Genomic DNA, 15026 nt, shown 5'->3' on the forward strand with positions numbered 1-15026 from the left:
AAATGTTCACTAAAGAGATAAAGGATGTCACCTAAGGTGGACAGTGACAGAACAAGCTCCTTCCTGAGCATGGCTGATGACCCTGGGATGACTCTCTACCAGCATCTGCTACTTCCCAGAGATGGGCTAGTTCCTCTGAAAAAGCCAGCCTCTGAGGACCAGCTCCCCAGCTAGGAAATGTGACCCTATCTTCCTTGGGTCCCTTTTGGAGGCAGCCCCATAGGCTAGGAGACTGAGAGGAGGACACAGAGAATTGGAGATATTTCCCCTACCTGGTTGAGCAGTAAGAGATTGACCCCCGTGAGCTAGAAGTGTTGTGTGCTGGACCCAGGGACATCATTCCCTCCTTCAACAGGAAAGGGAGGAAACTGCTGTCCCCTGGAAAGCAGAAAACAGTATGTACCAGCACTAGACCAAGAAATATCCCTGGGGTGAGGAACTCAAGACCCAGCCTTAGAATCCAGCACATCTCTGTGAAATAGTCATATGACAGGTTTACTACTTATTACTCCTAAATAGCGTTTTACTGCTTCCAATAGAAATAGCTCCTAAAAATGGTCGATGGTACATAGACTGGTTTTCCTACTGAGGGTATAAGACCCACAGTTATTACTTTGCACTCTTGTACGATCAGGCTCCCCAGGTGGCGCTAGTGGTAAAGAATCTGCCTAAAATACAAGAGACACAGGAGATACAGGTTCGATCCCTGGGTCAGGAAGATCCCCTAGAGGATGAAATGGCAACCCACTCCAGTATTTCTTGCCTGAAAAATCCCATGAACAGAGGAGCCTAGTGGGCTACAGTCCATGAGGTTGCAAAAGGTCACACATGACTGAGCAACAGCACACATACACATATGATATTGTCAGGTCTGAGGAACAGCGGCACTTGTTAGAAAACAGACCCCCTTGTCATTGTACTCCCGACCTTATAAGGTGGCCGTTAAAAGTAAGTAGGACAAATGCAACAAGATATTCTAGGTACATTCAACAGATCTTGGGTTAACCTGGGGATTCCAAAGATGTTCACAACTAGGCTGAGCCCAGGGACTTCCACGAACCTTTTGAAACCAACAAAGATTACAAGTGGATAGCATCATTGCATATAAGTGAATTTCCCTCTAGGAAAAGTGGTCCAACACCTGCATCCAATTTGCAAAAATGTCCATCTTTGACTCAAAAATATTTAAGAATTCCTGCTAGATGGCCTGCCTCGGTCTGCAAAATGAACTTCTCTTAGAGGAAAACACTTGACTCTGTGCTGCCCTAGAGCAAAGGAAGCTGCTCAGCCTTGTATTCCCCACCAATGAGCTCTGCCAAAGCTTTCTTTCCTGGCTGGGTTTCTGTCATTTCAGCCAGCAAAAGGAACTGGACAGACGTAGTGAAAGTGAAAAGAGAGATGCTGCTGGGGTTGTTAATTCTAGACTCATTTAGCTCTTTAAAAATAAAATATTCTGGATTAAGCAAACTGAGTTCATCTAGAAGGAAAGAAAAAAAAAAAAAACAACTGTAGATTGATATCACTGTTGCTGCTACTGCTAACTCACTTTATATATCACTGTTACCAATTGCAATACTTAACAGGGACAAGAAGAGTTAAGGTTTGAAAGTAATTATTGACAGTGAGGAAAATTGATATAGTAGAGGACAAAATGCTTATGCTCGATTACTTGATGATAAATTTGCTGTGTGCTGCTGCTGCTGCTAAGTTGCTTCAGTCGTGTCTGACTCTGTGCGACCCCATAGAAGGCAGCCAACTAGGCTCCTCTGTCCCTGGGATTCTCCAGGCAAGAATACTGGAGTGGGTTGCCATTTCCTTCTCCAATGCATGAAAGTAACAAGTGAAAGTGAAGTCGCTTAGTCGTGCCTGACTCTTAGCAACCCCATGGATTGCAGCCTACCAGGCTCCTCCATCCATGGGATTTTCCAGGCAAGAGTACTGGAGTGGGTTGCCATTGCCTTCTCCGAATTTGCTGTTTACTAAATGCCAATTTTAGGAAAAAATTATGTATTTTCTTGCACTGTACAATAAACTCCTTGGCCTACAACCAATTTTTCTCACAACTGGATTTTGTTCATTTAGAAGCAGGGAGGAACAAGTCATGAACTCCCAAAGATTGCCCCTTACCCAGGGGTGACCGGTAGCTGTGGAATTTATAAGGCAAGACACTGTTTCCAGTGAAGGCCAGTTACTACGGGAAGAACTGGTCTAGGTCCCAGGTTCAGGTTAGATGAGGTGAGACCTATCACACAAAACCAGCTGGTGAAGCAGGCAAGACACAGTAACTGTTCCAAAGGCGGGAAGCAGGTTTTTAAACTATAGGTAAGGCTCAGACAGTAAAGAGTCTGGCTGCAGGGAGACCCGGGTTTGATCCCTGGGTCGAGAAGATCCTCTGGAGAAGGAAACGGCAACCCACTCCAGTATTCTTGCCTGGAAAATCCCATGGGCGGAGGAGCCCGGTGGGCTACAGTCCATGGAGTCGCAGAGAGTCGGACATGACTGAAGTGGCTTAGTACACATATACCTGTTTAAAGACCCAACCTCCAAATGCAGTCACATTCTGAGGCACTGGGAATGAAGATTCAATATATAAATATTTTGTGGGGGGGGAGGGGCGGTGGGGAAGGCATACAGAATCCAGTCCATAACAGTTGGCTAAACTTCACTCTTTGCAACTGAGCAGTTTCAAATAAAAATAAAAAAGAAAACCAAGGCTCAGAGAGGTGATCTGACTTCCCTAAAAAGGAATACATCTTCTGAACTTCAGCCTGCCTTTGGCTAACTACCTCCACTCCTCAGCCTTTTGATTTCTGTTTCACTTCTCCTCCAGGCTCCTGAAAGTTCAATATCTGATGAACACCCTGAAGGGCTTTATGGCAACACGAGAGGGTGGTGGGTGTGTATAGTTCAATGTTAACCACCTACTATGTGACAGACACTCTACTATACACAGATTATAAAACGGAAGAATGAGGCATACTTCAATGAGAAGAGGTTTTGTTTTAAAACACATGTTAAGTCCGTAAAATTACTTGCTAAAATATTGATTACTAATACCCATCGGTGAGCCTGATGTCAAAGGCTGGAGCAGTCTGTTCATTGTAGATGGCTGGAGTTGGGAAACTGAGTTTGATTAACAATCTTTCATTAAACTACTACCACCTGTACTTTTCAGCTCATGGGTAGCAATAAAACAAGAAATAATCTCTAAATCATGCAGCATCTTCATGATTTTCTTAAAAGGATACCATCAGTATCATATACCTATGTAAATAATTAATGGGGGGGGGAATCTAGAATCCTTTTCACTATCACCCATTTAAAATACACCCAAGAGGCTTTTGATATATTTAGCTTTGTCTTGTCAACTCCTATATTCATCATTTCTCCTACACAGAGGATATTCAGTTGGCTTCTAGCAAAATAATGCACAGCACTAACAGTGAATGCTTTCAGTACCATGAGTTAAGGACTGTCTGATATGACAGTTTTTCTTTTACGTATTTCTGGGTATACTATTTCATATGTTGATTGCTCCTGGATCTTCATATTAAGGTCACCATTCCCCCCAACCAGAGAAAAAAGAAAACACGACCTCAGGATGAATGCACAAAAATCAAAGCAATGATGAATAAACCCTCTGCAACAATTCAGAGAGATACACTTTCTATTCTTGGAAATTCAGTGTGGTGGGTGTTACTCGAGATCATTTCTAATCTGTTTGGATCCTGTATGGAATGAAGAATGAGTATCACTTGGTCATGCTCATCCATAGCTGAACTGATGGAAGGCTAAGGTACTAAGAAAAGGAAAGATGGGCATGCTTCTGAGCATCATATTACTTATATTTTCCTCTGAATTCAGGTTAAGGCAAATGTTGAAGAAAAATTTGAAGACACAAGTGCTTTATGGGATAGATCACATGGATTTAAGAGTGCTCTGTTTATAAGAACCTATATTTTTATCCTGATAGAACCTGTAAATAAGACATCTGGGGCACTCAGTTGCAGCCGGGGTAACAGCCAGCACCACTGAGGATATCCAATATGTGCTAAGAAAAATTTTAAGTAGAAAAATCACAACAAAAGGCATGAAATTCAAATATTTGAGTACTTACTATGTGCAACACTGTTCTTGACACTACCAATTCACTAGTAAACAAAAGAGACAAAATCCCTGTCTTCATGGAGTACAGATTCTAGTGCAGACAGACTACTAACATGAACTAAACTAATATTAATTCCTGGCAAATTAGAAGGCAATTACATGCTAGGAAGAAAATAAAGGAGAAAAGCGAATTCCCTGGTGGTCCAGTGGTTAGGACCCAGAGTTTTCACTGCCAAGGGCCCAGGTTCGATCCCTGGTCCAAAAGAAAAACAAGAGAGAGAGAGAGAGACAGAGAAGAACACCAGGGTATGCCATAAAGGGGTGGCCAGAGAAGATGATTTTTCTGAGTGAAGAGCTGAGGGGTTGAGTGGCATAACCCTGCAGACAGCTGGCAGAAGAATGATCCAAACAATGGGGAACAGTAAATGCAGTGGCTGAGGCAGGAGTGTGCCTGGCAACTTGAAGTAACAATGAGGAAACCAAAGGGTTTTAATGCCTTAAACTGCTTCCAGATTAACAGAGTTACAATCAGATGGGAAATGTCATGAACACAGCCATATTTTCATACACGCATAGAGATGGGTGGTGGCTCAGACGGTAAAGAATCTGCCTGCAATGCCAAGGACCTGGGTTTGATCCCTGGGTTGGAAAGATCCCCTGGAGAAGGGAACAGCTATCCACTCCAGTATTCTTGCCTGGAGAATTCCATGGACGGAGGAGCCTGGCAGGCTGCAGCCCATGGGGTCGCAAAGAGTCAGACATGACTGACTTTCACTTCACTTAAGCCCCTAATCTTTCCAAGCTTGAAGAAATGAGGAAGAGAAGGTTGAGCAAGTAATCCAGGGTTACACCTGAGTGACTGGCCAAGAAAAGGCTTTAGTATAAATATCCCAAACTCACATCACACTTTTGTCTCAAGCTTCGATCCCTGGATTGGGAAGATCCCTTGGAGAAGGGAAAGGCTACCCACTCCAGTATTCTGGCCTAGAGAATTCCATGGACTGTATAGTCCACAGGGTTGCAAAGAGTCGGACACAAATGAGCGACTTTCACTTTCACACTTTAAGAGGCACTCGTTATTCTAAAAAAAAAAAAACAACAAAAACAAAAACTGAAGAACTCAGCCAACTAACATAACCTTAAAAGCTAAAACTGATCAATTTCACTTTTCATTCAGCAAGTAACTGAGAGACCCTACATATACCCTACATACGTGCTGAAGAAGAAATAATAAATGCATCATTACCTAGATCCCACTACTCAGCAATCAACTGTACAGGTGTGTTTCACAGAGAAATTGCTCAAGCAGAACACATTTCAGATGTTGACTGTAGCATTGTTAAGTTAAAAAAAAAAAGTAGAAAAAGATCAACTGTCCTATGCAGAAAAAGTGTAACAGTGAAAAACTGGAACCTCTCAAATTTTCTCTTGGCAAGGGAAAGAGCATGCTATAATTTATTCATACACTAGAATTCTCTGCAGCAGCTAAAGTAAATAAGATCTACAGACATCTCAAACACATACTGACAAATTTAAAAATGCAAGCTGTACGTATATAGAATTATGCTACTTAAATAAAATGTTAAGCTTGGGGATATGGTTTGTAGATATGTAACACAGAAGTACAAACATGTTTGGACACTCTGTATACTGACTTCACAGTAGTGGTTATCTGAGGATGGATGCAGAAGAGGAGGGATGGATAAAATATTTCAGTTGCAGTTTATTTTTAACGAGAGGGGGATATGAAGCAAATATGGAAAGATTAGGAACTCAAACATAAGTAGTGGAAAATGGAAGCCTTACTATGTTCTCTTTTTGTATGTTTGAAATTTTTCATACTTATACTTAAAAAAAAAAAAAAAAAACCAAACAGGAAGGATAGAAGGAAGGGATAGACAAAGCTCCTCCATCACATTCCAGTAACTCCCAAGGCCAAGTTTCCCTAACTTTCAAAGCTCAGGTTCTTCACCCGTAAGAGGTGAGTGATGCTAGATGTGCCTGTCTCAAAGACGCTACAGAAGTGGCAGTCTGGAGACAGAACTTCATTGTCAGATACAATACTGGCAGACAAGGGCACTACATCCTGTCCCCACTCAATCTCCAGGGCCCAGCAGCCATTACTTTATTTCAATTTCACAGATAATAGTAATAAGATTTTTCAAGAGGGTTATAACCCCCCCCCAAAAAAAGGCATTAAAAACACATCTAAGGAGTGTAAATGACACAATAAATGCTTTACTGAAGCATCTCGATGAATGCAGACAACCCAGAATGGGACCACCTCTCCCACTCCAAGTCATGCAAGGACTAGTTAAAAATTATAAGAACAGGATACAATTCCTCACATAAAATCAACTATTTTACAAGCAAAAGAGAAAAAAATATGACACTGGTTAAGCATCACTAAGAAAGGATAATCAGATTACATCCATCAGTAATAAAATTCCCAGCCACACCTGTAAACAGGACTCCGCAGGCTGGAGACCAAGCAATCAAAACCCAGCCTCCCTGTGATGCGCTGTCTCCTTTTAAAGTTTGTCCAAACCTCAAGAAGATGAGAGTCTCCTCGCTAAGATGAGCTTCTGCTAAGTCTTACTGACCGACAAAACCAACTCCTCCCTCTGCCAGGCTCTGAGGAGCTTGAGATCACATTCTCCAGAGAACTGGCAACGTTTCCCCATCCCAGGGCGCTCGGGAGTCTCCTCTCCCGGAAAGAAAACAGAGCCCAACTAAATCACCTGTGAGCCTGCGGCCAAGCGAAGCCGCAGGTCCAGGTGAGCGACCTCGAGTTCGCACATTTCCCCAATCGTCGGAAACGAAGTTGCGCTGAACTGGGCTCTTCGGAGAAGCGCCAGCCTAGGCACAGAACTCAGGCGCTGGGAGATCACTTGCAACCTCTCCACTTTACCCCGGGCTCCATCGGCCGCATCTGCGGTCTCTCCCGGCTCTCAGTCCCAACCCCCTCCACAAAAGCGGGGTACGAGGTCCACAGCAAAGGAGAGTGCGAGCCTAGGGTTAGCAAACGGACTCTGCAAACTGCAAAAACTAAACCGCGGGCACACAACCTGCCCGAGCCAGCAGCGAAGGGAGGAGGGTGGGTTAGGGAGGGCACCCACCCTTCTGGGCAGAGGATGGGGTAGATGGCGGGCGGGCGCCCCTCTTGCGGCTCCAAGAACTCCCTCCTTCCGAAGTCTGCCCGAACTCCAGCATCCCTCCTCCCGGCCCTCCTCGGAGCTACGGTGGGGAAAAGGACTCGAAAGATGGGGGAGCTGAGGGGTTGTGGGGTGGGGTGGGGGGCAGTTGCAGGCCCGGAGTGGTCCCGCCTGCACCCGGAGGGTTCCCGGAGTCAGGAAGAGAACAATAGCGGACCCTCAGTCGCCCGAGCCCTCCGAGTCTCCGGCTCGCGCCTTCCTCCCCAGCTCCTCCAAGTTCAGCGCGGAGGCGGGTCGAGTCCAGAATCGGGGACCTGGGGGAGCCAGACGCCGGGCGGACCAGGCAGGTGGGACTGGGAGCAGGCTCGGGGTACCCAGAACGCCCCGCCGGGAGTGGGGGGAGCTAGTCATTCATTCCCACCCGCGGTCCCTCCGCACCTACCCCTACCCCAGCCGGCCTGCGAGTGGCGGGGAATCAGCAGGAGAAAGCCCCTCTCCTGACTTGGCGCGCCCTTCCTCTCTACTCGGACCCCCACCATTCCCCTCTTCCTCTGTTTCTCCGCCTGTCCTCTGCAGACACTTGGCGGCAGGCGGGGAAAAGGGACTGGTGGAGGGACCCTCGCAGCCACTCCGCCCTGCGCGTCCTCCGCGCCTCCTACCCTCATCGGAGCCCCAGACACAAAGGCGGGGACCCGAGCTGAGGACCCTGCGCCGGGAAGCCGCCCAACTCCCGGCGCCGCGCACTCACCCCATCTAGGCGGCGGCAGCGGCTCCCCGGGTCGGCCCCGCTGGCTGCGCAACCCCGCCCGCCTCTTCCCCAGGAAAACGCGGCCGCCGGGCTCGCTTCCTGCTCGGCTTCCTGCGCCTCGGTCCCTCCTCCTCCTCCTCCCCCCGCTGCGGGGGTCCGTGGGCGCCGCGGCTCCCGGGCTGGGCCGGCGGGGCGGGGGTGGCGGCAGCACCACCACGTGGCCGCCCGGCGCCGGCCCCCGCCGACCCGGATCCCGCGGGAGCCGGGAGGGAGGTGCTATCCATTCCCCTCCTCTTCCACCGCGCGCGGCCCCAAATTCCGCGAGTCAGGTGATCCGGCCCCGCGCTCCGGCCGCAACCTGCGGGAGGTGCTCCCGGCCCGCGCGCCCCAAGCGTCCGCAGACTGCTTGTAGTTTTCCGCGGATCGTGCGATTCTGCCCCGTGAATCTGTTTGCATCATCGTCACCTGAAGCTAATGGAAACCACCGGTGTTCCGACCCCCGGGATTTTAGAATGGATGAGATACTGAATAGTATTCATTTCTGGTTAACGTCCAAAGTCGTTTGTGGTCGTGTTGGTGTTTGCAAGTCACTAATCCAAGCGCCTTCTACCCAGAATCAAATCGGTCATAGTTTCCAAAATTATTGAACAGAAAGGAAACTAAAACCTGCTCAGAGTCTCTGGACTGAACCAGTTGGTCGGAGCGACTGTTTCCTGACGTTCATCAGGTGGCAAGAGAAAACTACCAGCGTTCAGCGCTGCTCGCGAGTTAGGAAGGAGACGCCTACTGTCTGAACTGAGAGGCACCGTGCGGAACGCCCTCCCTGTGGGGTCTGGAATGCCGAGGGGCCCGGCCTCAGGGCCCCGGAGCTCCTCTCCCTTCCCTAGCCCCCTGAGCCCCCCTGCGTTTGAATCGTAATGGACTCTTGCTTCAACTCCCAAGGATTTCAAAGCTCTCCTCCTCTCCATTAATTTGGGACGCCTTTGAGATTCATTCTGGTCATGCCAACCAGCTATGACTTTAAAAGTCTTTTCACCAAAGCCCCTGTGTTGTTAACTCCAAGTCCTTTGCAGGAAGCTTTCTGGAAATAAATATGTGGTATGAGTCCCTTTTTGGTGAGATCAAATCTAAAGCAATTGAATTTTTTTTAATCCAATACAAATGAAATTCATCTAAGTTCAGTTTATAATGTCTTAAACAGATCCCCACGACTACCAGTCAGACTTTATCTGTACCCCTAGCTCCCCACTACCATCACCACCAGCAGCAAGCCAAAGGAACAGCCTGTCTTAGCTTTGACAGGTGACATCAGAGACAAAAGCTGTGTAACTAGCTGCATGGTCTTCCCTTCCTAAATCATAGGTCAGCAATTCCTTAGAGAAGTGATGAATAGCTGGTTTAAAGCAAGATGTACACTCCTCTTCCTGTCTTTTATCCCTCTCAAATAAAATCACCATCTAAAAGACACCTGAACTGATAAACTTCTTTTTGGTTTAATGCTGGCAATTTCCACAGTACAGTTATTCATTGCAGTTCACATGAATGGTGTAATGTAAGGTATTTATTGGGAACAATACTGCCACGTGTTGGTTTTCTGTTCCCCTTTCAGCAGGTCAGTCTCGCTAAACAGTGGCAGCTAGGAAGATGTGCACTGGAATGCACTGTCCTGTGCTGCCTTGAAAAGTTGCGTGCTGTGCGTAGTCGCTCAGTGGTGTCCAGCTCTTTGTGATCCCCATGGACTGCAGCTCTCCAGGCTCCTCTGTCCATGGGGATTCTCCAGCCAAGAATACTGAAGTGAGTTGCCCTGCCCTCCTCCATGGGATCTCCCTGCCCCAGGGATGGAACCCTCCTCTCCTGCATTGCAGGCAGATTCTTTACCACTAGCGCCACCTGGGAAGCCCCAGCTACAGAATACTACCACCTTCCACAAATCCAGGGATTGAACCCTGATCTCCCGCACTGCAGGGGGCAGGGTGGGGGTTGAGGGAGTGGGGGCTCTGGGGGGTTCTTTACCATCTGAGCCACCAGGGAAGCCCGCCTTGGAAAGTTAACATGTGGGTACTCTGTAGCTGGGGCTTCCCAGGTGGTAAAGAGCCTTGCCTGGAGAATCCCATGGACAGAGAAGCCTGGTGAGGTACAGTCCCTAGGGTTGCAAAGAGTCAGACTGAAGCGACTTCACACACACACACGTTCTGTAGCTGAAGGAGTTAAAATAGCAAACAATAATTGTGTAAGGCTTCCCTGATGGCTCAGATGGTAAAGAATCTCCCTGCAATGCCGGAGATCCAGGTTCGATCCCTGGGTTAGGAAGATCTCCTGGAGACGGGAATGGCAACCCACTCCAGTATTCATACCTGGAGATTTCCATGGACAGAGGAGCCTGGCAGGCTACAGTCTATGGTGCCGCAAAGAGTTGGATAAACTGAGTGTTTAACACACACAGGGTCATCAGCCTTTTATTCATAAAATAAGAACATTATTCATAGAATAAATTATTTTTCTCTTTTACATGACCAGACCCTGTCCCAGCCACTTGCCTGGGAGCCCACCCGCCTTTGTCAGCTCTGAATGGTTCCCACAGGTGGCTCGTGTGCTTATTCTCCTTAATTTATAATCCCACCTTCTCCATCACCAAGTCCAGCTCTGAGTGAGAAATTGTTGTGGAGGAAAGGACTCTTATAGTTAATCCACTGTGCTAAGACCCTTTTCCAGATCTCTGCCTCTGCTGAAACGCAGACCACCAGCTTCAGACCACAACAGAAGTTCTGCCACCTGTAGGGAGATTGGTGGTCAAGTGTATGTCTGAGCAGGGTTTTCTCATTGGTTGTTTTCACCCAGACCTTTTAGAAAATGCTAGTTGGGATTGGGATACATTGATGAGAGCCTCTGAAGGAGACCTGACCCAGGTGAAAGGGTTTGAGACGTGGAAGCATCTCAACTGTATAAAACTTTTTGGGGCTGTAAATAGCATGTTGAACTTCAATAGGAGAATAACCCACAAATCAAAGTAACCATGGTGTGATATATAGTATTAGGAGTAAGAAGAGCCAGGGGACCAGATTTCCCAACGCTTCTGTTTGACTCACTTTCCATTTGAACTTCACCACATGTTTGGATCTCTCCTGGGCCACTTTCCCATTCAGTTAAACAGAACACTGAATTACATGGCCTCTAGCATCCTAAGACCATTCCTTTAGTTTGAACAGCTTTCACCCGCTATGTCACCCTCACATGTGTTTGGCAAAGTATCTGATCTAGCAGGTCAGTCTTGCCATACCAACAAGATTGTAAATCTTAAGAGTCTTGCCATCCAGGACTTAGCAGCATCCATAAATGAAATCCATTGATTGGTAGGGCTCAATTTTCATTTTTGAAATTAAATAATGTCACATCCCTTCTTTCTTGCTTCATCTCTTACCAATATCAGTTCTTCCCAAATTAAGGACTTTTTAAGTTTGAGGAACCAAAGGTAAGACTTGTTGGGATTAAAAAAAACTGTCCCTGAAGGAGAAAATAGAGATTGGCCAAAAAGTGCCAGAGCCAAAGTTACCCCTCCACTTTCTCTGGTGTTTGGTCAGGCTCTGACCGCACCTCTGGGTCTAGTTAGAGGCAGCATAATTGAAAGGAATGTGGTGATACTGGGCCCAGTCCAGAGAATGGAACAAAAACACAATCAGAAGGCCGGAGAGAGATGATCTGTGGGGAGAAGCCGAAATATGTGTGTGTGCTTAGTCACTCAGTCATGTCTGATTCTTTGCAACCCCATAGACTGTAGCCCGCCAGGCTTCTCTGTCCATGGGATTCTCCAGGCAAGAAAACTGGAATGGGTTACCATTTTCTTCTCCAGGGGATCTGCTCGACCCTGGGATCACACCCATCTCCTGTGTCTTCTGCATTGGCAGGCAGGTTCTTTACCACTGAGCCACTTGAAAAGTCCCAAAAGCTCAAATATTCACAACAAAACCACCTTCTGTGTTTTCTTGGTGATGTTTCCAAATAGGAGGAAACTGTGACATGGGAGAAAATAAAATAACTCTGACATTTCTTCTCATAATGTAACAAGACCATAATAATAAAGAAACCCGCAAACGCTGATTGGTCCATGGTTTTTCCACTTGCCAGGAAGCCAGCAGAAATTTCTCCAATGGTAGATTACTACCCTCCCCTTCTCAGTGACCTTGGTCACCTGATGGGGAGGTGAAGTTAAGATGCTTGGTAAAAATACATCCCACAGCCCTGCATCAAAGCCCTGCTTATAGGAATGTGGCAGAGAAGATAAGCATTTGACACTACAAACCTGAGAAGGTCTTAAGACCCATCACTGTCCACGAGGAATGGAAAGTGTGCAGAACGTTCTATCTGGTATTGTAACCTCTACCCACACGTGGACACCTGAGACATCATTAGTGAACTAGGCTCCTGAGCACTCAAAACATCATTAGATGTGCCATAAATGCAGAACACACACCAAAATTCAAAGACTAAAAAAGAAAATCATCTCACAAAAAAATTTTATGTTGATTACATATTGAAATGCTGATATTTTGGATATATTAGTTAAATATATAACTGACACTAATATCAGTTACTCCTTGGAAGGAAAGTTATGACCAACCTAGATAACATATTCAAAAGCAGAGACATTCCTTTGCCAACAAAGGTCTGTCTAGTCAAAGCTATGGTTTTTCCTGTGGTCATGTATGGGTGTGAGAGTTGGACTGTGAAAAAGGCTGAGCGCTGAAGAACTGATGCTTTTGAACTGTGGTGTTGGAGAAGACTCTTGAGAGTCCCTTGGACTGCAAGGAGATCCAACCAGTCCATTCTGAAGGAGATCAGCCCTGGGATTTCTTTGGAGGGAATGATGCTAAAGCTGAAACTCCAGTACTTTGGCCACCTCATGCGAAGAGTTGACTCATTGGAAAAGACTCTGATGCTGGGAGGGATTGGGGGCAGGAGGAGAAGGGGACGACAGAGGATGAGATGGCTGGATGGCATCACTGACTCGATGGACGTGAGTCTGAGTGAACTCTGGGAGCTGGTGATGGACAGGGAGGCCTGGTGTGCTGTGATTCATGGGGTCGCAAAGAGTCAGACACAACTGAGAGACTGAACTGAACTGAACTGAATATCAGTTATGTCTTTTTACTTTATTAAATGTGGCTAACTAGAGGACTTCCCTGGTGGTCCAGTGGTTAAGACTCTGTGCTTTCAGTGCAGGGAACGTGGGTTCAATCCTTGGTCAGGGAACTAAGATCCCATATGCCATGCAACACAGACAGAAGATAAAAGTAAATAAAATAACAATAAAATGTGGCTAACTAGAAAATTAAAAATTACTATCTGGCTTACATTGTATTCCTATTGGTTAGCACCGCTATGGGGGCTAATATTAGCAGCTAGTACCCATTTAGCACCTTCTATATACCAGGCACTCTTCTAAGTGATATATGCATTAACTACCATGGCCAAGTACTTAATTATCCAATCTGGGACATTTTCTGAGAGTGAAGTAGGGCAAGCAGATGCTAAACCAGCCACAACATCAGGACAAGAGGCATAAACTGAAACTGTCCTGAGAAAACTGAGATGTCAAGTCCCCTTAATGTTAGGTCAATGTAATCCTTACATCAAACCTGTGCTGTTTAGTCACTCAGCCGTGTCCAACTCTTTTGTGATCCCACAGACTGTAGTCTGCCACGCTCTTCTGTCCATGGGATTTCCCACGAAAGAATACGGGAGTGAATTACCATTTCTTTCTCCAACATCAAACATATAAGTACAGTTATTATCCCTTTGGGGCACATGAGGGAACTGGGGCACAGAGAGATTAAGTAACTTGCCCAAGGTCACACAGCTGGAAAGTGGCAGTGTTGTGATTCAAACTAGGGCAGTCTGGCTCTCAACCCTTCACTCAACTGCTGTGCAACACTGTCTGCTCAAGAGTTAATATGGATGGAGGTTCTAATAGATGCCATTTATCTTAATTCTCACAGCAACTTGGACAGAGCATTGTTCTGTTTTTACAGTGCAGAAACTGAGTTTTAAATAGTTCCAGCAACTTGTCCAAATCCTAGAACCAGAAAGAATGGAGCCAAGAATCAAGATTTGGGATGACCAACTCCAGAGAGGTCCTCTTAACTACCACTTTGTTTTGCTTTCAGGCCACCTCTGTTTGTAAACGACTCTCATATTGACTTTACTACTTCTCTCCGTTCTGGCAGAGGACTGGATAAGAGAAGATGAGAATGCAGGTGTCATCCCCTCGGGACAGGCAACTAATACCAAAAGCTCCATCTTGTTGGCCTCTCCTTTCTCGGAAGGAGCATTGTAAGATAATCCAAAGAGCCATCCATGTGCCAAGTTGGTTGTTCTGCTGTGCATGTCAGGAATTCCAGAAAATATTTGCCATTGAGGCTATGGAGGTAGCATTGTGAGGAGCTCACAAACATCAAGAAGACAGCTGATTATCTAAAGGCTAAGAGCAGGGGCTTTTACAAAGCTCCACAGTCAGAAGCAATAACAGGGTACGTCATTCCATGAATGTGGCAGGGACAGTTTTACTGGCTTCCTCTGCAGTGGGTCACAATCTTAGCAGCTCCTTAGAATCACTTGCCTTTAAAAATCCCCATTGCCTTGGCCCCACACCCTAGAAGACTGGTTTAAATGGTCTGGTGTGGGGGCCGGGCATTGGTATTTTATATTTTCCCCCTGTCATAAAGGGGTACCATGGCAGTATTGGCTGTCCTGACTGTCCCAGCCATGCCTGGCACATCTAGTTCTTGATTTAGCATTGTAAGCAAAGTGAGTTTAAGTGAAGAGGGTGGGTAAGTTATTAACGGGCTTTACAAAAGCTGATGCTTCAGAATGATCTCTTCATAGAGTGATTCTAAAACAAAGCCACTATTTTTGTTGGCCTGGTCCATTTGTTTTCTGTTATGGCACTAAAACTGAGCTCCAGATTTTTGTCTTCTTCAGTAAGATAAACTTCTGCTTATAAGGTATTTTAATTTGTGTTT

The 15026-nt window shown here is 46.3% G+C and overlaps 1 protein-coding gene across 10 annotated transcripts in view; it reads right to left on the bottom strand.

Moving 5' to 3' along the window:
- The window catches only part of RAI14 (retinoic acid induced 14), a 164561-nt gene extending 156348 nt beyond the window's left edge, over window positions 1-8213 (bottom strand). For 2 of the 10 annotated variants that reach the window (XM_055554939.1, XM_055554930.1), the window contains exon 1: window positions 8011-8212. The gene's annotated coding sequence lies outside the window, so the exon portion shown is untranslated. The other 8 variants (XM_055554934.1, XM_055554938.1, XM_055554940.1 and 5 more) reach the window with 8 other exon arrangements.
- Window positions 8214-15026: the final 6813 nt, after the last annotated feature.

Source organism: Bubalus kerabau, chromosome 18, assembly GCF_029407905.1.
Source record: "Bubalus kerabau isolate K-KA32 ecotype Philippines breed swamp buffalo chromosome 18, PCC_UOA_SB_1v2, whole genome shotgun sequence".
NCBI classification, from domain to species: domain Eukaryota; kingdom Metazoa; phylum Chordata; class Mammalia; order Artiodactyla; family Bovidae; genus Bubalus; species Bubalus kerabau.